We start from the raw sequence: 26,690 nt of genomic DNA, 5'->3' as shown, positions 1-26,690 counted from the left end.
TAAACGGATCACTTCAACACAGGGTGGGAAGGGCCATGCTGGCCTCAGGCTGGGACGCTGGAGGCAGAGGAGGCACCCCTCCCTGGGGAGGTGGTCCAGGAGGCAGGCGGCCACCCACTTGCCATCCACCTCTGCAAGTGCGAGGTGAGTGCTCGTGAACTCAGTGGCCCTGGACAGCCAGATATATACATGGTGTGTGGAAAATGGGAGAAGTAGGGACTGCGGTCCCTGGAGATGACACACTCTCTCCAAGACCGTGCAGGGACTTGGCACAGAGTGCCAGAGCTTCTCGCTTTCAAGAGAAGCAGGAAGACTGGCCTTATATGTGAAATTTCCTAATTTTTAGAGGTTTGCAACTAGCTTCATTGAAACAGAGAAATCTATCCAGCCATTGCTTCATGGACCCAACCAAACGCATCCTCTCTAAGTGCTTGTGCCTGCAGGAGAGTGAACCCTCTGGGTGGGAACAGAACGTCTGTGCGTCTGTGCGTGTGATGGAGAAAGTCAGCCTGTGGTTCAGACTGCACTGAAACCTTGCAGGGAGTTCTATGTGGAAGCAAAAACGGATGAGATGCTCCCCTCCTCCCGCCCCCCGCAGCCCTGCAATTGCGCAGGATGACTTGCAGGTTTTGCTGGCAAAGCACTCTCCCTCCTGCCTGGGGCACAGAGCAGCTCCTCCAGCCGCTGCCCGTCTGCCTGAGGCTGCTGGACCTGAAGGCAGGACTGTGAAGCAGGGGTGACATCTGCCGCTTGCTCATCCCAGCCCTCCGTGCCCCTATCTGCAAAGCCCAGTGTGGCCCAGCCAGTCCAGATCTCCCGGTTTGGATTCATCTTCCCTTCCCTGCCAGATGGATCTCCTTTCAGGCTGTGCTTCCCCAGCCATTCCCACACCGAGATGCGGTCCTCCTCAGTCGATGGATACTAGCTAATTGACTGGGGTTTTGTTGCTTCTGCTCCAAAGGCATGTGGGAAAGTCCCCAGCTGTCTCTTTGGAGAGAAAAGATGACTCAAGTGTTATAGTTTCTAGTTCTCCCAGATCATGCTCTCATGAAACCAGAAGGGGCTTTCTAATGCACCCTTCACCCCTGCTTTCACCCAGGGGTCCCATGAAAACATACACAAGTGGGAATTCACCAGATTCCCCCAGTCTCGGGAGAAGGACCCTCTCCCTGTTCCCCTCCTCTAAGGGGAGGGGCCAGATCATCCTCACGGCGGTCTCTGCTCTTGCACACCATGAAGATAGCTCCCCTCTTCTTTCACTTAACTGAACAGAAATGTTTTCCTCTCTCTGAAAAGCAGGATTTAAAAAGCCATTTCGCAGCTAGAAAACAGACTTGCAAGCAGAGGATCAGTCCGCTCTTAAGAAGGCTTTGTTGATTCTCCAAAATACTCCGAAGTGTTGATGTAAATAATGGCTGCTAAATTAAATGTTGCAAAAATAAACGATTCAAGGACACGTTCCTTCCTGGAGCCGTTCTGATTTTGCAAACTTTAGACTTCACCCTGAAGTTTACCCTGCAAGTTTTTAACAAATTCTCCTTAAGACACTTCAACAGAACTCTCATCCCCCACATAAAGAGTTTTAATCCAGAAGAGTGCATGATTTACAGCGTCTAACTTCCTTCTCATGTAACCACTTGTGGTAACGAAGTTAGTAAGATAAAAGCATTGCTGTTTTCCATTAAATTGCATCGCTCTCCAAAGAAATCAAAATCAAAACTTTAAATATAAAAATCCATTCCAAGACAAACAAAACTATGCCATCTGTAGAGACGTGGATGGACCCGGAGCCTGTCATAGAGTGAAGTAAGTTAGAAAGAGAAAAACAAATATCATATATTAATGCATATATGTGGGATCTAGAAAAATGGTATAGATGAACCTATTCGCAAAGCAGAAATAGACACACACACAGAGAACAAACGTATGGACACCAAGGGTAGAAGCGGGAGGTGGGGGATGGAATGAATTGGGATTGACATACAGCAATCCTACGGACAGTAGCCTGCTAGGCTCCTCTGTCCATGGAATTCTCCAGGCAGGAATACTGGAATGGGTAGCCATTCCCTTTCATTCCCTTCTTCAGGAGATCTTGGGCTTCAACCTGGGTCTCTTGCATTGCAGGCAGAATCTTTACCATCTGAGGCCCCAGGGAAGCCTATATACATTACCATGTATAAAATAAAGAACTAATGAGAACCTACTATACGGCACAGGGAACTCTATTCGATGCTCTGTGGTGACGGAGAGAGGATATGTGTATTCATACAGCTGATTCACTTTGCTGTGTAGCAGAAACTAATGCAACACTGTAAAGCAACTAGACTCCAATAATCTTTTTTTTTTTTTTTAAAGAGAAACGTAGGCTGGAATGCCGCCCCCACCGCTCAGTACCTGAGCGGACTTGGGGATGTGACCTAACTTCCCTAAACTCCAGTTTTCTTTGGGCGAAATGAGGTTAAAATTGTAGCCCTTATGACTATTCAATGGGCTTGTACACTTACAATATGCACAGCTGTCTGTATGATATGCTTTCATAAGACCTTCCGTGTGTGTGTGTGTGTGTGTGTAGTGGTCCTTGTTCCGGCCTTTCTCCCAGGAGTGGGAGGAGACTCAAAAAGGGTGATGTCCATGGCAATGACCAGGGGCGGCCAGACCACCCTGGAGGACACCCGTCATCACAGAGCAGGCGGCCTTGTGCATGAGACAGGAGGCAGAGGCTGGAGGAAGACAGGGGCCTCCGGCACCAGCTCCGCTGCTTAGACAACCATGTATTAATAACTTCCCCTCCCCGAGTTTATCTGCCTGTAAAATGGACACAACAGTCTTTGTTTCGCAGGTTAAATGCCAACGCGGGTATTAACTCTGCAAATACCACTGCCCACACCTCTCTTCTCTCCCCACCCTCTCTGACGTCCTGTCCACAGAAGTAGATCCCCCCCGCCGCCGTGATTTCCTTCCTTGCCTCTCAGTGGCCACCGCAGTCTGCCCAGCCCCCACCCCCGCCTGCTCATCCTGCGTGAGGCCATCTTGAGGGCCAGATGCCGGAGGAGGTCAGGGATTGACCTAGCAGAGCCTGTCCTGCGTCCCGATTCCCGGCCTTCTCAGGCTCTCATCTCCCCTTCCCTCTTCACCAGTCACTCTCCCACCCTTTTCCTGAAGGGGCTTCTTCACCTCTGCCCAGGCTCAGTATCCTTGTGTGAAAAATACACGAAAAAGACCCAGCAGGCTGAAGGTAACAGATTCTGATTCAAAGAAGAGATGCAGGCCACCAGGCGGAAGTGAAAGCCTTCACTGTTGGGAGCACTTTTTCTGACGCCCAGCAGTGAAGCGATGCGCCGGGGTCACAGAGACACAAAGTGGCAGCCAGCTGGGACTTGAGCAGGACTGCGGCAGCCTGACGCCCAGGCCTTACCCCACTCACAGAGCAGCTGAAGGTGGCCTGCGTGGCAGGGGCTGGACGTCTATATCCCCATCTTCCCCCCAACGTTGATCCTAAGATAATCAGAGGGCTTGCATATGACCCAGCTGACAAGCTATGCATGGGCAAGTGTGCCCAGAGGCCACCAGGCCTGCCTCCTTCCCACACTTGGTGCAGACAGGACAGGGAGGGTGGAGCTGACACCCGACTATCAGGACCTGCTTCCTGGGTCCCAGTATATAGGTCACCGTCACATCCCTGGTGTGGTGAGTCACCGCTCCCCTCTGTCACAGCCTGATAAAGAACTCAAGCCATTAAGACATGGAACAAATGACTAAATGGGAGGCGTAAGAGGAACCCAGGATTAAATCAGTTCATTATTCATGCATCAGAAATGACTCTCCCTCTCACCAGTTCTTGTCTCTTATCTCTGTCTGTCAGACTTGAAACTACAACAGCTTCTGCCGGGCAGGAGGGCTGGGGCTTGGAGGGCCCCTTCCTCCCGAGTAGGGACCCCACCCAGGGGTAGCAGCCACCTTCAGGCTGGGGCCCGAGAGCTGAGCCGGCCCAGGCCTCTGTTGTGGGCTGTCTGTCGGCTGCTCTCTGGACTGTGATCTTGGAACCAAGGAGCAGGGCTTGTGGGGCGGACACTGCAGGGCATGCTGGGTCACAGAGGTGGTTCTGACGCCCGAAGTGGTGGGGTGTGCTGAGCCCCACGGGCTGTGTCTCCTCTGCGGGGTGAGAGGCATGTCACCTCTTCAGAGCATATTACATCTTCAGGGTGCGTGTCAGCCCTGGTCTCAGACAGCCCTCAGTGGGCTATCTCATCTCTGATGGGGCTGTCTCATGACTTAGGGTCCCTTAAGGCCTTTCTGTCCCCGCTGGAGACAGGACCCACCTGGGTCTCTCCCAGGGCCTGTCCTATGTGGAATGAACTGGGAAGGAGAGAAAGCAGTTAACCCAGTGCCAAGAATGCCAGAGCATCTGTTCCCCAGCCTGGGGGGCAGAAGCAGGGTAGATCCCAGCTCAGCTCTCAGCCACGGCCCCTCCCTGCAGCCTACCAGACATAGGAAGAAGGAGCCAAGGTACTATCTCAGAGGGTTGGGAGGCGGGAAGCTGAAACTGGGAGGGAGTCAGATCTGGCTGGGAGGCAGGGAACCCTACCCAGAGGACTGTACACATGGACACGAGAGAGGTGCCGCCCCCTGCTGGTCACAACTGGGAAAGGCACGGCAATACACAGGGCGCAGGACAGGGTGTCAGGCAGGAGAAACAGCATCGGTTCTGGGCAGACATTTGCTTGTGGCTTCCAGTATCACCCCACCTGGAACACTATTCTGATAAAGCCTGACTCCTACGCTCTGGGTCAGGTGTTCTCGAGTAAGCAGCGGTATCTGGAACTATTTGTGAGCATGTTTTCCCCCTCACCAGAGCTCACTGGAATCATTCAGTTAGAACTACTCCCCAAGTCATCCTCACATCTTTTCTGCCATTAAACGGCCGGCTGTGTTTTAATGGTGAGCGAGGGCTGGATGGGAGGAGCAGAAAGGTGAAAGGGGGATCAGACACTCATCAGGGCGCTGAGTCCTCCAGCAAGAAGCGAACTCAGGTTCTCACCTAATGGCAGCGAGTGCCGTTTGCTGCAGGCTGGCCAGGTGCCAGCAGCTCCTGAGCTTCCTAGACCCATAGCGACCCAGTGCTCATTTCAGGGATGGACATACTGGGGACCAGTCAGTGAGTTGTTCAAGCAAGGGGCTGAGCCAGGATTCTGACCCATGCTCCCAAGCCCCCTGCTGCTTTCACATCACTAAGCACCTTCTGAATCTGGGCCCCTTAGGGAGACCATGGGATTTTCCAGGCAAGAGTACTGGAGTGGGGTGCCAGTACTCAGTGAGCAACTTCACTTTCACTTTTCACTTTCATGCATTGGAGAAGGAAATGGCAACCCACTCCAGTGTTCTTGCCTGGAGAATCCCAGGGACAGGGGAGCCTGGTGGGCTGCCGTCTATGGGGTCGCACAGAGTCGGACATGACTGAAGCGACTTAGCAGCAGCAGGGAGACCAATGTGGCCTTGTTCCTCTGCATGCAAAGCAGGTGTCAGCAGCACCCCTTCGGTCTTGCCACACTGTCCTGGCTGTGCTGATATTTTAATTGGGAGGAAGGTCAGATTTTTCCACTTTGCCACTATCCCAATTCATCTTGTTCACTTGGATTTGATCACTTCCCATACCGCATCCCTCTTGCTTAACCATTCTCTGGGTGAAATTCCCATCTTAGCCAAAAGGGCACTGTTCCTACTGAAGCCAGAAGTCAGAACCTCCTCCTTGCAGTATGCCCCAGATCCTCTGCGGCCAGCTCTCAGGATCCGCCTGCTGCTGACACCCACAGACAGGGCCCAAGCCTGTCACTGAAGCTCACCGGGACCCTGCAAGCCATTGACTTGACACTGATTTTTTACAGCTTTGCAAAGAGTTGCCTTAGTTCCCTTTCTCTGAATGCATTAGAAAGTTAAAGAGAGAAAAAGAAATCTTTTAAAAATTCCCCAGCTATCTTAATTAACATGCAGAATGCTTTTCTGGCAGCACACAGACTGTGATAAAATGGGAAGCTGCTTCACACAACATATATTTAATCTGTGGCATTCGCTTCCACATGAAATTCAATCAGACATTTTAAGGGAGTTAACAAGGGCTCTCATCGAACTGTGAATAAATGCAGGTGTGATAAATACACTCCAGCTCCTGAGACGTTTCATTAAATGATGAAAGTGTACGGGAGGGTGGGGCTGAAGGACAAACCTTAATTCTAATTCTGTACATTGTCAAAGAGGGTAAGAGAATTTATTGGACAATGCTGGTGCAATCTAATGACCCATTGCCTCTGAAAAATCAATTACGCTTGCTCATTTGTTCTGTTTTTCTGAGAACTCTAATTCAGGTCTGCTGAGTGTCAGGCACAGTGGAGGCAGTGACTGGCGAGTGATGCAGTTCCGGCCTCTGCCTGCTTGGAACTCACACTGTGATAGGGAGAGCCAGACAATAAACAGGTAAGCAGTGAAAGTGGGAATTTCCAATTGGGTTAAACAGCAGAGCAGATGAGCTGGTATTCAGGTAAGACATCTGCGAGCTATTATTTGACGTCAGGTCTGAAGCATGAGGAAGGACCCTTTGTGCAAAAAGGGAGCAGCCCAGGCAAAGAAGGTTCGTTTTGAGAGACTCTCAGCAAGGCAGAACACTGAGATGCCAAGGTTTGCAGCAAAGAGATAGTTTATTCCCAAAGTAGCCAACTGAGGAGCTGCGAAAAAAATCTCAGGTCCCCCTCCCTAAAACCAAGCGGTTGGGGGTATTTATGGGATAATGAATGAAGACACAGGGCGGTCTGAGGCGTAGGGAGCCTGGGGAAGATGGGGAATATGGGGACAGGTGATTGGAGAAAGGTGTGGTCACCCTTCTGCAGAGGCATAACTAAGCTATAGGTCTCTGCATGTTCAAAGGGTCATTGAGGACACTCACACATGCCCAGTTAGAGGGTCGACGGTCCCATCCAGTCTTAACCAGTTCAAACTACACGCAAGTGACTCCAAGGAAAACAACTCCAGCCAACATCTTATTGTTTAGGGTACAGCCACTCAGAGGACATGCAAGTTTTAAAATGATCTTGATTCCTGAAGGTAAGTGAAATGGATTTGACTGATAATTACACAGTTTCAAAGGAACAGTCCATGCAAAGCTTGTCCAGTGTTTACTGAGGCCAGAGGCCCTGAGTATGAACAGGGGAACAGAAAGAGGCCATTAGGCCTGGACATGGTGAGCAGGCTAAGCGCTGAGGACCAGTATTTGGTTGGAGAGGAAGCCTTTCAGCTTCTCCTTTCTTCTTTCCAAGAAAGGTGAGTGAGGAAAGGATGGATGGTTTGGCTATGTGCATGAGGAGAGTAGTTCATCACAGGGAGAAAGATAAAGCTACATCCCGCATCATACACAAAAGGAAATACCTGAATGTCCAAGGCTACACTCAGTGTGAAAGCTTGCAGAAATAAGGAGTTATTAGGAAAGAAAGGAGCAGAATATCTTTGCGTTGTTGGGATGACAAGGATGGGTCTTTTAACATAATCCCCCAAAGCACAACCTTCAGATGAAAACGGGAAGCATTAGACGACATCAAAATTAAGGATTTTGTTCAAAGAAAGAAAGAGAACATTTCAGACAAAGCTAACAGCTGGCTGAAAACTTGGAGATTTTGCATTGTCTAAAATGAAGGGATTAATCACGGAAATGCAAATCAGAACCACAAAGATACATTTCTTCACACATGCTACAATGGCTCTTCTCAAAAAAACAATAACAAGTGTTGGTGAGGATGCAGAAAAAAGGGAATCCTTGTGCACTGTTTGTAGGAATGTAAACTGGCGCAGCCAGTATGGAAAACAGTATGGAGGTTCCTAAAAATACTTAAAAACAGCTACCAAGTGTGTACGTGCTCAGTCACGTTTGACTCTGCGATCCTACGGACTGCAGTCTACCAGGCTCCTCTATCCACGGGATTTTCCCAGCAAGTATGCTGGAGTGGGTTGCCATTTTCTCCTCCAGGGAATCTTCCTAGCCCAGGGATCAAACCTACATTTCCTGCATTATAGGTGGATTCTATACTGCTGAGCTACTGAGAAAGAACTACCCTATGATCCAGCAATTCCATTGCTGGGTATTTATCTAAAGAAAATGAAAACATTAATTCAAAAAAGATATAGGCACTCTGTGTTCATTGCAGTATTGTTTATAATAGCCAAGATATAGAAGCAACCTAAATGTCCATCGAAAATGAATGGATTAAGAAGACGTGTGTGTGTATATATATATATATACACACACACACAATGGAATATTACTCAATCATAAAAAATAAAATCTTGCCATTTACAAAACACAGACAGACTTAGAATATATTATGCCAAGTGAATATGTCAGACAGAGAAATAAAAATACTGCACATTTCATATGCAGAATCTAAAAACCAAAACAAGTGAACAAACAAAACACAACAGAAGCTGACTCACATATAGAAGGATTGGGGCTGGGAGCTGGGTGAAACAGGTGAAGGAGATTAAGTACAAACATTCAAAATGGCTTAAAAACTTTAATACATGACACCATAAAACTCCTAGAAGAAAACATAGGCAAAACATTCTCTGACATAAATCATACCATTGTTTTCTTAGGTCAGTCTCCCAAAGCAATAGAAATAAACACAAAAATAAATGGGACCTAACCAAACTTAGAAGGTTTTCTACCGCAAAGGAAACCATAAACAAAATGAAAAGACAACCTACAAACTCAGAGAAAATATCTGCAAATGATGTGACTGACAAGGGCTTAACTTCCAAAATGTACAAAGAGCTGATACAACTTAATACTAAACAAGCAAATGGTCAGAAAGTGAGAAGTTCTAGATGGACACTTCTCTCCAAAGAAAACATACAGATGGCAGATAGGCACATGAAAAGATGCTCACCATTGCTAATTATTAGAGAAATGCAAATCAAAACTACAATGAGGTACCACCTTATACTGTTCAGAATGACTATTATCAAAAACTCTACAAATAACAAATGTGGGAGAGGGCCTGGAGAAAAGGGAACCCTCCTGTAATGTTGGTGGGAGTGTAAACTGCTAACAGCCATTATGGAGAACAGTATGGAGGGTCCTTAAAAAACGAAAAAATACAACTACCATATGATCCGGCAACCCCATTCCTGGGAATACATCCCCAGAGAAGCATAATTCAAAAGGACACATGCATCCCAATATTCATTGCATCCCTATTTCTGACAGCCAAGACCTGGAAGCAACATAAGTGTCCATCAACAAGTGAATGGCTAAAGATGCGGTATACACACCGAATGGAAGACTATTCAGCCATAAAAAGAATGAAATAATGCCACTTGCAGCAACATAGATGGAACTGGAGATGATCATACCAAGTGAAGAAAGTCAGACAGAGAAAGACGAATATATGATCCCTTGTATGTGGAATCTAAAATATGAAACTCACAGACATAGATAACAAGCTTACGGTCACCAAAGAGGGAAGGGAACAGGAAAGGGATAAATTAGCAGTTTAGGATGAGCAAAATCAAACTATTACATACAAAATAGATAAACAAGGTCTGGCTGTAGAGCACAGGGAATTATATTCAATATACGTTGCCTGTTTTTGTAAATAAGCTTTTATTGGAACACAGCTATGCCTGTTTTTTCTGTGGCTGCTCTGTGCTCTATCATCAGAGCCGAGCAGTTGTGACAGACTGTGCAGCCCACAAAATCTGGCATATTTCATATCCGGCCCTTTACAGAAAAAGGTTGTTGACCCTGATCTAGGATATGTAGAGAATGGGCAAGAAATATACCAGGAAAATTGATAAACAGGTGATTTACTGGGGAAGAAATGAACTGTCTGCCCATACATGATAAAATGAGCATTTTCTCCAGAGTTCAAGAGAGTGAAAATTAAAGTAATGAGATTAGAAAGGGAGGTAATACTAAGTCCTGGTGAATATGTCAAAAGATGAGAACCCTCCAGCTATTCATTTAGAATGTAAACTTGTATAACCATTCACAGAGCATCTGACTGTTGTATTAGGTTGAGCAATGTAAAATTGCTGATACTGAACCTGAGGAGTTCCCAGGAAAGCTTCCTGAGCCCTGTCCCCATCCCAGCCACTGGATAGTAATATCGTGTGTGAACACTGCTGTCTGTCCACCCTGCCTGAAGTCCCCACTCCCTCATTTCTCAGGAAGGGGGGAGCACCCTGATGTGTTATTCATGAATTCTCCTTTTATAAACAGCCTAAGAGTTGGGAGGGAAGCAGATCCCATCCTCAGCTCCAGGGCTGGGCTTGATGGGTTCAGAAAGGGGCATATGGCCAAATTCAGGCCACTGAGATTCCAAGCAAAGTTTGCCAGCAGGTCTGGGGGGAAGTTTCCCTCACTCTGCTGAAAAGGCTTCTTGAATTGGTTCTGTATCACTCTCTTCCCTTGAACGTGAGCTGTAGATGGGCTGCCTGGGCTTTACCTGTCCTTAAACAGAAGATGATGCCAATATCTGGAGGACAGTGAAGCAAAAAGCAACTCCTAGGCATCAGAGTTGGGATTCAGACTAAGTTAACCCTAAAGCCCACCCATCCCCTGAGCTTCTAGATGAGCAATCCAGAAATCTTTTAAGCTGGTTTGTGTTAGGTTTTCTTACTTGTATCTCAAGGCATCCTAACCAGTGGAAATGATCTGAGAGTTGTAGGGACTGGAGAGGCAAGGGAATGTGAAGAGCATCTTTGGGATGCTAATGAATGACTGGTGACTAGGGGACTCTAGAAAGCTTCAGAATGGGGGTTGGTGGCCAGAAAGATTAAGCCATCGTTAGAGGGTTGGAATGTTTAACCCCACTCCCTGACCTCCAGAGAGGAGAGAAGAGCTTGAGATTAAATTCAAACGGCCAATGACTGACCAACGGCCAGTGACTGACTCCATCATGCCATGTACCTCTACAAAGCCCCCTAAGTGATGGGGTGCAGAGCTTCCAGGTGGGTGAACAGCGGCCCTAAGCGGGTGGTGGCCCAGAGAGGGCATGGCAACTGCATCCTCCTCCACTTCCTTCTCCCCCGTTCCTTGCCCTTTGCATCTTTTCTATTCAGCTATTCCTGAGTTGTAGCCTTTACAATAAAGCAGGAATCGTAAGTAAAGCACTCTCCTGTGAATGATTCTAACACACTGTCAACCTGAGGGGATCATGGCATTCCCCTCTATTTGTAGGAGGCCAGGCAGAAGTGTGGGTGGCCCGGACACCCCACTTGAACCTGGCCTCTGAAGTAAGGGCAATCTTGTAGAATTGAACCCTTAAGCCTGGAGTCTGACTCTGGGGAGTTAGTGTCATTATTGAATGAATTGTGGACAACCAGTTGTTGATGGTAAATTGCAGAATTGGTGTTGGAAAAAACAGTGTATTTGATGTCAGGAAAAAGAACATTACACCATCTTCAAGCAAGGGAGTGGGCTTTGCACACTCATCAATCAGTCGTGCTTGTGGGCTTCCCTGAGGAGGAAAACCTAACTGTCCCCTCCCCAGGTGAGGTGTTTCCCATCAGCCAAGGACAATTCTGGAGGAGGTGACTGTGAAGTCTTAGCTTCCAGTGCTAAGCACCTGGGGATGAATGCACAGCCCCAGAGAAAAGGTTCTGAAGGGGCACTGGAACCGAGCAGGACCCTGTGGGGCTCCTGGGCACAGAGGCCTTTCCATGTCCCCCATTTCTTGTTTGCAGGGAACAGACCACAGTCTCCGTGATGTTCCTTGAGTTCCAAAGGCCAAAATTCAAACGGCTGGTGATCAGGGAAGAGAGGGGACACGGAGACAAGGGAGGGGCAGCCAAGAAGCAACCATGCAGGCTTCGGGCAGGGTCCCGGTCCCACCTCAAGGGATACACATGACAGTAGCTTTGAGCTTTTTATGCAACTAAAATCCCCAACAAATAGAAGATGTCAGCATCCTTCATTTCAGAGAAGATGACCTGAGGCCAGACTAAAGGAACCAGAGCGGCCCATCAAGGGGTTGCCTGAGGGGCTTCCTTGCTCCTGTGGCTGAGACTCCACTCTCCCAATGCAGGGGGCCCGGCTTCAACCCGATTGGGGAGCTGGATCCCGCATGGTGCAACTCATGATCCCGCATGCCGCAACAAAGATCCTGTGTGCTGCCACTAAGACCTGGTGCAGCTAAATAAATAAATATTTAAAGAGAGAAAGAAAGAGGAGAGAGATTTCCTGAGTCCAGATTAAAGGCCTGCTGACCCTGCACACACCCTAATCCTTATTAGCAACCCTACCCTTAAACCATGTATAAAATTCCTCACTAAATCCTCCCAGGTAGAGACACAGTTTTTGAGGCAAGAGCGTGCTCTGCCCCCTTTGCCTGGCAAAGAAATAAAGGTATTCTTTTCTACTTCACCTCAAACTCTGCCTCCAAGATTCGATCCCACATTGGTGCAGAGGCCGAGTTTTCCACCTCAGCACCAACAGCATCCAGTATAGTCAGTGCTGCCAGTTCCCCCTCTGAAAAGGCACTGAAGGAAGTGACAAGAGGAACTCTGCAAAGCCTGTGGCCGAGGCAAGGAGAACACAGTAGCAGATCAGGGGAGAGGACTGCCCGCCAAGAGGGACAAGGACGTCTCGGCAGCAGCCAGTGTGCCAGAACATCAGTGTGCGTTGTTGTCTCTGGAGTTTGTCATCCAGGGATGCTGGGGTGGACGCATGACAATGGGAACTAGATGGCCCCCTTACCACCACCAAGTCACCCTGGGACTCTCCCCCGGGGACAGGGGGAAGGGAAAAAGCCCTGAATTGACTGAAAATGTCTCACCACCTGAATGGGACTCCAGGGTAGAAACCAGAAACAGTTAAAGAAAGCTACACTGGTTTGCCCACTGGCAGATCTGCCATCACCAAATGTGCTCCTGCTGAAACATGAACGAATGTCATTAAGGGGACAATGCTATTAGCTAGTTCATTAACCATGGCCATTTTCACACTTCCATGGTCAACTACAATCCTGGTGGTTTGAATGGAGGGCTCCCTACTTAATTATAGTGTTTATTAATTAACAGTTCATCCCTTTCCCTGGGCTTATCCTGGCTTTCAGTGAAAGATAAAGTGCTTGTATTTCACAAGCGTTCTTTGTAGGGGTCCTCCTCCTTTGGGCAAAGGGCCACATCCAGTGTTACCAGGGCAATCATGTGTTGCTGAGTGAACAAGACCATTTTCAGTGATGCTGCTAATGGCTTGGCCTTGTCCATGAATCCAGAGTGATAATGAACATTGGGGATTTCCATGTCCTTCACAAGGCAGCTGGGTGGCCTTAGAAAATGATGTCCCTTCACCTCAGTTTTCTCATCTGTACAATGGGGGTAATAATGAAAACGTCCTCAAAAACTGAAATGACAAAATACACAAAGTGGCTAGGAAAGGGCCTGGCATGTAGCATTCAATTAATACTAGGTATTAAGATAACTTAGTATTATTTTTTGTTTTTTTAGAAATATAGCTGCTTTACAATATTATATGTTATAGGTCTACAACATAGTCCCTCACAATTTTTAAATTTATACTCCATTTACAGTTATTATAAAATATTGGCTATAATCCCTGTTGTACAATATATTTTTGTAGCTTATTTATTTTACACATAATAGTTTGTGCCTCTTAATCCTCTACCCCCTTCTCTGCTCACAGGTAACCACTAGCTTGTTCTCTGTAACTGTCAAGTCTGTTTCGTTTTTATCATATTCATTAGTTTATTCTCTATATCTGTTTGTTTCCTTTTTATTATATTCACTAGTTTGTTGTATTTTTTAGATTTCACTTATAGCTGATACCAAACAGTATCTGCTTTTCTCTGTCTGACTTATTTTACTTAGTGTAATGCCCTCCAAGTTCACTGAACTGTTCAGTTCAGTCGCTCAGTCGTGTCTGACTCTTTGCGACCCCATGGACTGCAGCACCCCAGGCCTCCCTGTCCATCACCAGCTCCCAGAGCTTGCTCAAACTCCTGTCCATCAAGGCAGTGATGCCATCCAACCATCTCATCCTCTGTTGTCCCCTTTTCTCCTCCTTCCTTCAGTATTTCCCAGCATCAGGGTCTTTTCCAGTGAGTCAGCTCTTCACATCAGGTGGCCAAGGTGTTGGAGCTTCAACATCAGTCCTTCCAATGAATATTCAGGACTGATTTAATAAGTTAAATATTTCTGAAACTTTTACTGATGCACCCTTATAGAGAAGCACGCATATCATAAATGTATGCTTTGATGAATCTCCCCAAACAGGACACACCCATGTAACCAGCACCCAGATGACTGAGGGACCATTTCCAGGACTGAGAAGCCCCTTCGGGCATCCCTTCTGTTAGCACAGCCAAGCACAAAGGACTTCTCACAATGTAGACTGGGCTTTGCCAGGTTTTTATGTGTGTGAATGGACCCGCGCTGTGCGCCTCTTTCGTGCCCGGCTTCCTTCACTCTGCGTCATGTGCCATTCATTTGCGTTCTGCACAGCTAGCTGCACTTCATGCCTGTTTACTGTTCTACGCTGTCCCACTGGGTCAATCTACCCCGGTCTGGTTACCTGTACTTTGGTTTTATGTGCTTTGAGGTTGTTTTAAGTTAAAGGTGATGATGAATAAGGCTGCTCTGGATAGTCTTGCCTGGGTTTTGTCTTGTTTTTTAACTTTTTGAGATCATTGCATATCCACATGCAGTTGTATGAAATTATAGAGACCTGATGTGTTTTTTAGCCAGGGTCCCTCATGGGAACATCTCACAAAACCACACTGCATGTCACAACCAAGACACTGGCGTTGATATAACCCATGTGGACCTGGTTCAGTCTTCCCCAGTTTTATTTGTACAAGTGTGTGTGTGTGTGTGTGTGTGAGTGTGCATGTGCGCATGTGTGCACGCACATGTGTATTGAGTTCTACACACCTTTTTTTGGCCGTGCCCCATGACTTTTGGAATCTTAGTTCCCGGACCAGGGATTGAACCCAGGGCCACTGCAGTGATAATACCAAATCCTAACGATTGTACCACCAGGAAATTCCCAAGTTCTGCACACTTTTATCATGCATGTAGGTACAGACACTGAACAGTTCCATCACCAATAGCCCATGAGGAACACATGAGCAAACTTGACCATGAATCACACATTGACAGCAATTTTGTAAGAGACCCTGAGCCAGAACCACTGAGCAGGCCACCCTGGATTTCCGACCCTCAGAAACTGAGGGAGATAATGTTTTGTTGTTTTCAGCTAAGTATTGAGCTCATTTGTTTTACAAAAATAGATAACTAATACAAATACCTACAACAGACCCTTGTTAAAAATGCAGATCTCTGAGCCTCACCCCAGGCTTAGAACCTGCCTTTTATAAACTCCTCAGGCAATTCTCTTTTTGAATCACTGCTCTGCCACTTAACTCCACACTGCTTACTTCACCCTTGGTCCCAATCTTTTAAAAAATGTCTATCATCATGCCTGCTTATGAGAGTTTCTGTTTTGGTTTTGTCTGATGTTTGGGTTGGGGATGCTATGACACAGCAGGGTGGCAGGCCCTCTTGGTGCCCTGTCTACATACCCTCACCATTTCAGGGCACACTTGGCAGGAGGTAGGGGATTCCAAGTCCCTGCACTGCTTTGCGGGAGACCTTTCTCTTGCTGCTAGAGCTCATCTGACTGCCTCGGCAGCAAGCCTGAAGTGCTGGGGACTTCACACCCTCCCCCGCCCTCCACAATTAACAACTTACTGGTGTATAAACACCTGGCTCCCTCGCCTCTCCAGGAGGATGGCGCTAAGCCCCTGATGTCTCCCGCAGGATGAAGCCCCCCTCGCGTGACATGGTAACTTGCTGGATGACACCCTGTTTACTGGCTGCCTCCCCTTTCCCCAGATCACACCCCTTAAGTGCTGTCTTCACAGCCCAAATGAACTACCACCCACCTCCCAGTCTTGAGGTCTGCTCCAAGGAGAGGGAAACTAGGACAAGTGCCTCACACAGGGTTGGCGCATAGTACATGTTCAGTTAACACTCTGACTAAACAGTTGCATGTCTGGTTGGTTAAAGGACAGGAGAGAACATTTCCACACCATGACAAACTGAGAAGGTATCTGCAGCGTCAAAAATCCAAAGACATGTATCCAGACTCACAAATATATCTTCGGTTACAAATCGACAACTCTAATGCCACCAATTTCAGGAGGAAACAAAGCAGTCATCAAGCAACAAACAGGTGAGGAGACCAAATGGCCAATGAATTTGTGAAGAGTGGCTCTAGGGCAGCAGTGATCGGAGGAATTCAAATTCAAGCAAGAGGTCTGCTCACACCCACTCGAAAGGCAAAGCTAGAAATATGGGGATGTGGAACCCTGCACAGCTGGGAGGGCAAAGTTACGACCACCTCTTTGGACAGCTTTCAGGCAGTGGTGAGCAAAATCTCCATCACCCAGCAAGCCCCCTCCTGTGTACACAAGTCCTGTGGAAATTCTCACAAAATACCAGTGCTTTATGATGGTGTGGAGGCAGGTGGGTAAACTGTGACCCCAGGAAATGGATAAATAACTAGGGCCCTTACTCCCAATGGGACACTGACCCCAGAGCTCCCAGGGAATGGAGCCAAGTGAGAGCCTTCCCTCTGTGGGATATTATCTGATGCTGCATATTTCATCCCTTCCCAGCTCCCTCCCCGCAGGGTCCCACTTCCCCAGTCTCTCCTGGGTTTTCCTGGGAGAATTTACCAGTTAAACACTGCATGTAAAGCCTTTGCTTCTGAAGAAACAGACTCGGGACATCCCTTAGTTGTAAGAGACAGAGTCTGAGTTCAAATTCAGGTACAACTATTCACTGTGTAAACTGTCCCAAACAAGGCACCACCCCAGCAGAAACAATGACAACAACATAACAGCAAACCCCCAGACTGACGGGAGATCTAAACTAGAATTCTCACCAGCACTGGCTGCCACAGCCTCTGCCTGGGGCGACCTGGAGTTTTAACCCTGCTCCCAGGGTCCTGCAGACAGACACTGGTGTGTCCTCTGACAGTATTTCTGGCATCGTTACAGTGGAGAAAAGTTGCTAGAGTTTTTGGAAGCTGGGGTGACTTTCCTTAGCCTGGAGATTTTTTTTTCTTTCAAATCTCTTGCAGAGTTAACCGATTAGCCTGAAGCTCTGTGCTAGCTTCCATTGCTCTCTCTTTGGCAGCCAAAGGAAAGTGTGCACTTTTGATGTGTGTGAATTAACATCTTCTGCAGCTCCTCCCACTCACAGACAGAAGGAAAATGATATCCGCCAGGCACTTACAGTTCACACCTTCTTATACCAAAGTGGTGTTGAAGCAAAGGCCAGAGTGGAGAGAGGGCTTTTTCCCTGTCTCACCATTGTGGGGAAATTATACCAGAATAGGGAAAACAAGATAGCATCCTTGTTAATATGACCTTAAGTAGAAAGAAAAGAAATGTGTCTGGTGACTGTCACCATGGACTTGAAAATCCACCCACCCAGCCTTCCTTAGAAATGCTGGATCTGAAACAACTGACAAAGGATTAATTTCCAAAATACACAAGTAGCTCATACAACTCAATACCAGAAAAGCAAACAACCCAATCAAAAAATGGGCAGAAGACCTAAACAGACACTTCTCCAAATAAGACATACAGATGGACAACACACACATGAAAAGATGCTCAACATCGCTCATTATCAGAGAAATGCAAATCAAAACTACAATGAGGTATCACCACACACAAGTCAGAATGGCCATCACTAAAAAAATCTACAAACAATAAATGCTGGAGAGGATATGGAGAAAATAGAACCATCTTGCATTGTTGGTGGGAATGTAAACTGAAATAGCCACTACGGAGGACTGTATGGAGACGCCTTTAAAAACTAGGAACAGAACTACAATGTGACCTAACAATCCCACTACTGGGCATATACCATGAGAAAACCGTAGCTGAAAGAGAGCGTGCACCCCAGTGTTCACTGCAGCACCTTTCACAATAGCCAGGACATGGAAGCAACCTCTATTTGACAGATGAATGATAGAGAAACTGGCATATATACACACAATTAATGTATACGGAATATTATTCAGCTATAAAAAAGAATGCAATCAAGTCAGTCCTAACGAGATGAATGAACCTAGAGCCTATTAAACAAAGTGAAGTCAGAAAGAGAAAGACAAATACTGTTTATTACTGTATATGTGTAGAATCTAGAAAGATAGTACTGACGAACCTATCTGCAGGGCAGCAGTGGAGATGCAGACATGGAGAACAGGCTTGTGGACCATATGTAAAATAGGTAGTGAGAATTGGGTATGTAAAAGAGGGAGCTCAGCCCAGTGTTCTGTGACAACCTAGAGGGCTGGGGTGGGAGGGAGATGGGAGGGAGGCTCAGGAGAGAGGGGACATGTGTATACCTGTGGCTGATTTGTGGTGATGTGTGGCAGAAGCTAACACAATTTTTTGTAAAGCAACTGTCCTCCAATAAATAATCTTGTTCTATACTTCTCAAAAAAAAGAAAAGAACATATTCTGTTGAATGAACATTTAAAACAGTTAAAAATGGAAAAAAAGAAGAAAGAAATCCTGGATCTGTGATTCTCAGAAATAGCCCGCACTTCATGGCGCCCTGCTCCCAGCAACCCCAGCCCACACCCCTCCGCACTGCACTCCTCAGGCTCAGCCAGATAACTCTGTGTGAAGAGCATCTGAAAGTGGTTCCTGAGTGAGATGATGCAGGGATTCTGTGAGGGAAGGGCACCTCAGAGACTGGCTGAAAAGAACTGAGAACATTCTTTATTTGTGGGAAATTCTACTGTGCAGCGCTAAAGCCAGGCTCTAGGTTCCTCTTTGCTTGACAGCCTCAGAAGCAAGCATCTCTCAGAGAGACAGGGCCTCCTGCAAGAGCAGGTACTAGCACAGATCCTGGCACTGTTTCACTGGTGGCGGCTGCCTCACAAGTGATACAAGCGAACTTCGACCAGACACACCCTTGATGTCGCCTTGCTGCTCATGTCCACAGAAACCTTCTCTACAGCTGCAGAGACATATTTGCACTTTAACAGAACCATGGGGCAAGTGCTCAACCTCACAGAGCCAGAAAATCCCACTGACGGATGGACTTGGGAACCATGTTTCCACTGAAGGCCCCCAAGGCCAGTCACTCAGGGGTGACCACCTGGAGAGGAGAAGGGCCTCAGAGCTGCCTCAATCTGATATCAGCAAGACCAAAAATCTGGATTTCAGGCCCACCCACCAGTCCCATTCCTGGAGGTGGAGGTGCAGGTGGCGTTGTGAAGTGTGGAGAAATCATCCCCTAGCACACAATTCATTTCTCTGAGTCCTAGGGAGGAGGCAATTAGCAGCTGTGATTTCTCACAAACATTGGGCTCCTGCCCTGTGGAGAATCAGGCAATTTATAGATCTCACTGAAGGCTTTGGAAAGAGATTTAGGCCAGTTATGAACTAGCCATAAACCCTAAGAAATCTAATGCTCTGTATAATAAATATCTAAGTTTCCCTGGAGACCCTCTGTACTGCCTTTTGCTGTAGCCAGGAATTATAAAGTTTCTCTATGAAACCCCACTTATGTAAGATACATAGATAGATAAAACTGAAAATAAACATGTTGACCACCATTTATAGAATTTGTGTGTGTGTTAAAATGTCTACACACATTTCCTCATACATAACTCAAAACTTCTAAGCACTTCTCATAACTTCTCACAATAGGAAGGGCTGGCTCCTCCCACCCACACACCAACACCAATGCTCAGTGTGACCCCTGCCACGTCCAGGTGTGCGAGACAGTCACACACACCCATTCATTCTTCCATTTCTTCACTGCACACTGAGTTCGTACTCTGTGATGAGCATTTTCCAGACGTTGGAGGAAACCACTATGAACAAGAACAACAGAAAAACTAGCCCCATGGATCTTCAACCCCTTGCATGAAGAGAAAAAAATGAAGAACCTCAGAGTGGATGAGGGTTATAAAGGAAACAAGAAGGGCAGGAGAAGCAGTGGAGGGAGCGGGGAGAAGAGTCTCTTGACCTTGAAGTGTATCTCTTCAAGATGCTGTCTCCTTCCCTCATTCCCTGAAGCAAGATTTCTGGAGCATAAACCCTATGCTGGACATTTGGCCCTGGGGCTACACGATGAATAAAAGAGACCAGAATAACTGACCTTGTGGTACTTGCATTCTGGTAGGAGAGGCAGGAAGATGAGTAAAATAACAACTTTGTGGTGACTGCAACCACGGAATTAAAAGATGTTTGCTCCTTGGAAAAAGGAGCTGTCTATGATAAATCTAGACAACATGTTAAAAAGCTGAGACATCACTTTGCCAACAAAGCTCCATTTAGTCAAAGATATAGAAGCAGGAGATATTAAGAAGAGGTGGCAAGAACACACAGAAGAACTATACAAAAAAGATCGTCACAACCCAGATAATTGTGATGGTGTGATCACTCACCTAGAACCAGACATCCTGGAACACTAAGTCAAGTGGGCCTTAGGAAGCATCATTATGAACAAAGCTAGTGGAGGTGATGGAATTCCAGTTGAACTACTTTAAATCCTAAAAGATGATGCTGTGAAAGTCCTGCACTCAATATGCCACTAAATCTGGAAAACTCAGCAGTGGCCACAGGGCTGGAAAAGGTCAGTTTTCATTCCAAATCCAAAGAAAGGCAACACCAAAGAAAGCTCAAGCTACCCCACAACTGCATTCATCTCACATACTAGCAAAATAATGCTCAAAATTCTCCAAGCCAGGCTTCAATAGTATATGAATTTCCAGATGTTCAAGCTAGATTTAGAAAAGGCAGAGGAACCAGCGATCAAACTGCCAACATCCATTGGATCATCAAAAAAGAAAGAGAGTTCCAGAAAAACATCTAATTCTATTTTATTGACTATGCCAAAGCCTTTGACTGTGTGGATCACAACAAACTGTGGAAAATTCTTCAAGAGATGGCAATACCAGATCACCTGACCTGCCTCCTGAGAAATCTGTATGCAGGTCAAGAAGCAACAGTTAGAACTGGACATGGAACAACAGACTGGTTCCAAATAGGGAAAGGAGTACGTCAAGGCTGTATATTGTCACTCTGTTTATTTCACTTCTATGCAGAGTACATCATGAGAAACGCTGGACTGGCTGAAGCACAGCTGGAATCAAGATTGCCAGGAGAAATATCAATAACCTCAGATAGGCAGATGACACCACCCTTATGACAGAAAGCGAAGAAGAACTATAGAGCCACTTGATGAAAGTGAAAGAGGAGAGTAAAAAAGTTGATTTAAAGCTCAACATTCAGAAAACAAAGATCATGGCATTAGGTTCCATCACCTCATGGCACATAGATGGGGAAACAGTGACAGACTTTATTTTCTTGGGCTCCAAAATCACTGCAATGGTGACTGTAGCCATGAAATTAAAAGACACTTGCTCCTTGGAAGAAAAGTTATGGCCAATCTAGACAGCATATTAAAAAGCAGAGACATTAATTTGACAACAAAGGTCCATCTAGTCAAAGCTATGGCTTTCCCAGTAGTCATGTACAGATGTGCAAGTTGAACTATAAAGAAGATTGAGCACCAAAGAACTGATGCTTTTGAACTGTGGTGTTGGAGAAGACTCTTGAGAGTCCCTTGGACAGCAAGGAGATCCAACCAGTCAATCCTAAAAGAAATCAGTCCTGAATATTCACTGGAAGGACTGATGCTGAAGCTGAAACTCTAATACTTTAGTCACCTGATGTGAAGAACTGACTCATCTGAAGAGACCCTGAAGCTGGGAAAGATTGAAGCGGGGAGAAGAGGATGACAGAGGATGAGATGGTTGGATGGCATCACTGACTGAATGGACATGAGTTTGAGTAAATTATAGGAGTTGGTGATGGACAGGGAGGCCTGGCGTGCTGCAGTCCATGGGGTCACAAAGAGTAGGACATGACTGAGTGACTGAACTGAACTGAATGGCTTTTCAGTAGTCATATATGGATGTGAGTTTGGATCGTAAAGATGGCTAAGCACCAAACAACTGATGCTGTAGAAGTGTGGTGCTGGCGAAGACTCTTGAGAGGAGATCAAAACAGTTAATCCTAAAGGAAATCAACCCTGAACATCCATTGGAAGGACTGATACTGAAGCTGAAGCTCCAATACTTTGGCCACCTGATGCAAAGAGCCAACTCATTGGAAAAGATCCTGATGCTGGGAAAGATCGAGGGGAGGAGGAGAAAGGGACAACAGCGAATGAGACGGTTGGATGGCATCATCGATTCAACAGACATAAGTCTGAGAAAACTCAGTGAAGGACAGGGAAGTCTGGCATGCTGCAGTCCATGCGGTCACAGTCACACACAATTCACTGATTGAACAACAACAAATCTGTGGGATAGGCTAAGTGTTGTGAAGGACAATGCAGAAGGGAACGGGAGCAGATGTGCTGGGCCTGGCCAGACTTAACCAGGTAACAACTGAACAAAGTGTCCATTGGTGGATGAACAGATAAAAGAAAACATGGTACCTACATACAATGGAATATTAATTATTCAGCCTTTTAAGTAAGGAAATCCTGCCACTGGCAACAACATGCTGAATTTAGCAGATAGTGTGCTATCTAGTAAGCCAGAAAGAGAAAGGCAGATACTACATGGTACCACTTATAAGTTGAATCTGAAAAGAAAAAAGGAAGAAAGGAAGGTGAGTCATAGAAACCAAGAGAAGAAAAGTGGTTGCTAGGGGCTGGGGGTGGGGGAATTAGGGACAGGCTGCTAAAAGTTAAAAAGGTATAGAGAATGAATGAGATGAATAAGGTTTGAGGATCTAATGTAAACCATGGTGACTCTAGTTAACAGCACTGTATAGTATAACTGAAATTTGCTAAGAGTAGAGCTCAAATGTTCTCCCACACACACAGAAAACTCAAACATATGAGGTGATGGATGTGGTAATTAACTCACTGGGGGAATTATTTCACAACATGGATGTATATCAAATCAGTACATTATATGCTTTAAACATCTTATGATTTTATTTACCAATTAGACGTCAATAAAGGCTAGAGGTGGGGCGGGGGACAGATGAAGAACAGCCAAACAGGAAGAGGGAGCACAGGTGAGTGTGATAGAGGCCTTCAGACAGAGTCCAAAGGTGCTCTAGGTAGAGGCCTACAGGGTTTTGAGATAAGATCTAAGGGATAAGGAATCAGTCTTGCAAAGAGCTAGGGCAGAGGGAACAAGGTGAGATGTATTCAAGAAACTGAGAGGGTCTGAGCAGGAGAGCAGAGTTGGCAGTTCTTGTGGGACCCTCCTCTATGGCACGCATGGCTGGCAGGCTAAGTACATCACATCTTGGGGCCTTGGCAGATGCTGTTCCGTCTGTAGGAAAGCCTTTGCCACCTTCTTCCAAAAAAAAAAGACTGCTCATTTTTAAGGCCCATTCCTGAGACTGTCTGTCCCCTCCCCTTGGGCAGAAAGACAATCTCCCTCTTCAGAGTGTCATCACTGAATGAGTTCCAGCCATGTCAGTCTAGTAGGAAAGACGGTATAGTCAAACCTATGGTTTTTCCAGTGGTTGTGTATGAATGTGAGAGTTGGACCATAAAGAAGGCTGAGTGCTGAATAACGGATGCTTTCAAACAGTGGTGCTGGATAAGACTCTTGAGAGTCCCCTGGACTGTAAGGAGATTAGACCAGTCAATCCTAAAAGAAATCAACTCTGAATATCCATTGGAAGGACTGATGCTGAAGCTGAAGCTTCAATACTTTGGCCACTTGATGTGAAGAGCTGACTCATTAGAAAACACCCTGATTTCTAGGAAAGGCTGAAGGCAGGAAGAAAAGGGGATGACAGAGGATGAGATGATTGGATGGCATCACTGACTCAAAGGACATGAGTTTGAGCAAGCTCCAGGAAATGGTGAAGGACAAGGAAGCCTGGTGTGCTGCAGGCCATGGGGTTACAAAGAGTCGGACACAACTGAGCAACTGAATAACAACAAGGAAAGACTGTATTTTAATATCCTCAGCAACCGCCCAGGGTCTGCAGCCTAGTAGGTGCTTAGTAAATAAGATGAACGTTTGTTGACTGAGCAGTGGATGGCAGGCAACTTTCATCTGACTGCAGACGGCATAAGAGGAATGTTTTCCGGTTCTAGCTTCACTCTCTGCTCTAGGTAACTTCCCTTCTGAGACCCTATTTCCACGACAGGGAAGTCCCCTCCTGGCGTGCTGCAGTCCATGGAGTCGCAGAGTCGGAAGCGACGTGGTGACTGACCACCAGAGAGCAGCCGAGACGCCAGCACGCTCCTCGCTGAGCATCCCGCGCAGGGCGCGCTGCCGGAGGAAGGGCAGCAGGCGCACGCATTCCCTGGGCCAAGCAGCAGCCCCGCCCCCACCTCAGGCCTGACTGTTCCAGGGCTTTCTGCCTTTCCTGGTTCTACTGTCACTCCAGCCTCGCGCTCGAGTCCCTTCCCTGCTCTGACCAGTTCCTTACTGCCCGGCGGAGGCAGAGGCCATTGAGGGAAACTCCGCGGCCCCTCTCCAACCCCTCCTCTGCGCTCTGCCTCAGTCTCCGTCCCTCTGGTACTAGAGCGGGACATACTGACTGGGTCCAACTTTCCTCTCTCAGTACTCAACACACCAGTAACTCTCCCCTCTCCATTCCTTTCGCCATCATACAAACACCATCTTACTTCTGTCTTTAAAAAACAATAACCCTCTCAGCCCCTCTTCCCTCCCAAGTGTTGTCCAATTTCTCCTTCCCTTAAGCAGACCAGTCCCTGGAAAAGTGGCGTGTTATTCTGTCAGGGTACCGTTGACGGAAATCCTCCCACCTTGGTCAGACAGGAGGATAACCACTTGCCTGAGTTGTCTCACAGCAGGAGGTCCTGGAAAGGAATGTGGTGCTGCCTTCCGGTCCATCTCTCAGTCAAGATGGATTCCAGCGCAAAGGGTTCTGGGAGGTTGGTCGACTCCGCCCTCTTTTGGCCCCTCCCAGAAGTCCTCCGGCTGGAATCCACCTTAGATGAGAGATGTAGGGGCATCCAGGAAGGACCCTGAGTCCGAATGATTGGCCAGAGACAACTCGAAAACTAACCCTACTACTATAAACCGTGAGACCAGAGCCACGTGGCAGAGCAGTTCTCCTGCGTTCCTTTACCCTGCTGCTCCCCGCCTGAGCACCCCTTCCCAAGTCTTTTGCTTTGTCACCGGGTGTCTCCGGGACAATTCATTTCTGCGTGTTAGGAACCCACGCCAGGGCCTTAAAAGTACACCCTCCTTCTTGCAACAGTTCCTGTCTCCTGCTTGCCTCCCACCTGTCTGCTGTGAGCTGGTGCCAATCAGCCTCTCACTCCACCCACCACAGGTCACCAGAGAACCCCTGCCCTTGCTGGTGTCAGAACAGCTCTGGGCTGAGCCTGACGGATTTGCCTCTCTCCTGCCCGATACACTTGCCTTCCAGGATCACACATTCTCTTGGCTTCCCCCTGCCTCCCCAGGTCCTACCCCTCCCTCTAACATCTACACACTGGTGAGCCCCCACGGCTCAGTCTTTGAACTTCTTCTTTTCTATTCATGCTCATTCCCTTGGCAACCTTGTCTAATCCCAGATATTTCAGTGCCACCTACGTGGAGCCCAATAGTATTCCCTTATGCAGTTACCTACCTGGCAGCTCCATCTGGAGGTTTGTCAGTCAGGATAAACTAGATTACAGTGCAGATCAACAGGCTACTCCTGTGGCTCAGCGGTAAAGAATTCGCCTGCTATCCCAGAGACCCAGATTTGATCCTTAGGTCGGGAAGATCCCCTGGAGGAGGCCATGGCAACCCACTCCAGTATTCTTGCCTGGAGAATCTCATGGACAGAGGAGCCTGGGGGGCTACAGCCCATAGGGTTGCAAAGAGTCAGACACGACTGAAATGACTGAGCACGCGCGCACTCAATGCAGATCAAACACCTCCAATATCTTAGTGGCTTAAAACTACAGAGGTTTACTTCTTGCCTGTGGCATCTGTTCACCACAGATCAGCTGTGGTTTCTATGCTTATCCATCAGGGACCTTGGTGCTAATGGATCTCCCACTCTCATTAACAGCCATCATAACACAAAGCCTCAGGTATGGCCTGACAGAGAAGAGAGCATGAAAAACTCATGCATTTTCTTAGCTGCCAACTTCTGGCATGTCTAACTAATGTCCTCTCTGCTGTTACCTTAAGCAGTTTCAGAATGGATATAGGTACTTAGATGTACAAATAAATGTCCACATCATCTTCAAACACAACAATCCACACTCTCCAGTAATGGAGTTAACATTTCCACCTAAGAGGGGGTTATCATAAGGTATTGTGGGCAGCAAAGGATTGGGTCTCCAGCTAGGGAGGGCTTTCCCCAGTGGGGTCTCACCAGTGTTGAACTAGTCAGTGTTCAACAACCAGCCCTCTCTGAAACCAAAAAGCGGGGATTTCCTGCTCATCCAGTGACTAAGACTCCGCCTCCCAGTGTAGGGGGCACGGATTCAATCCCTGGTTAAGGAATTAAAACCCACATGCAGCAAGAGTTTGCATGCTGCAACTGAAAAGATCCTGCATGCCTCAACTAAGACACAGTGTAGCTAAATAAATAAATATATTTTTAAAAAAAACCCTGATTTGTACATTTCACCAGTTA

The sequence above is a fragment of the Ovis canadensis genome, chromosome 19 (genome assembly GCF_042477335.2).
Source record: "Ovis canadensis isolate MfBH-ARS-UI-01 breed Bighorn chromosome 19, ARS-UI_OviCan_v2, whole genome shotgun sequence".
Lineage (NCBI taxonomy): Eukaryota > Metazoa > Chordata > Mammalia > Artiodactyla > Bovidae > Ovis > Ovis canadensis.
This window is presented reverse-complemented; position numbering follows the sequence as displayed.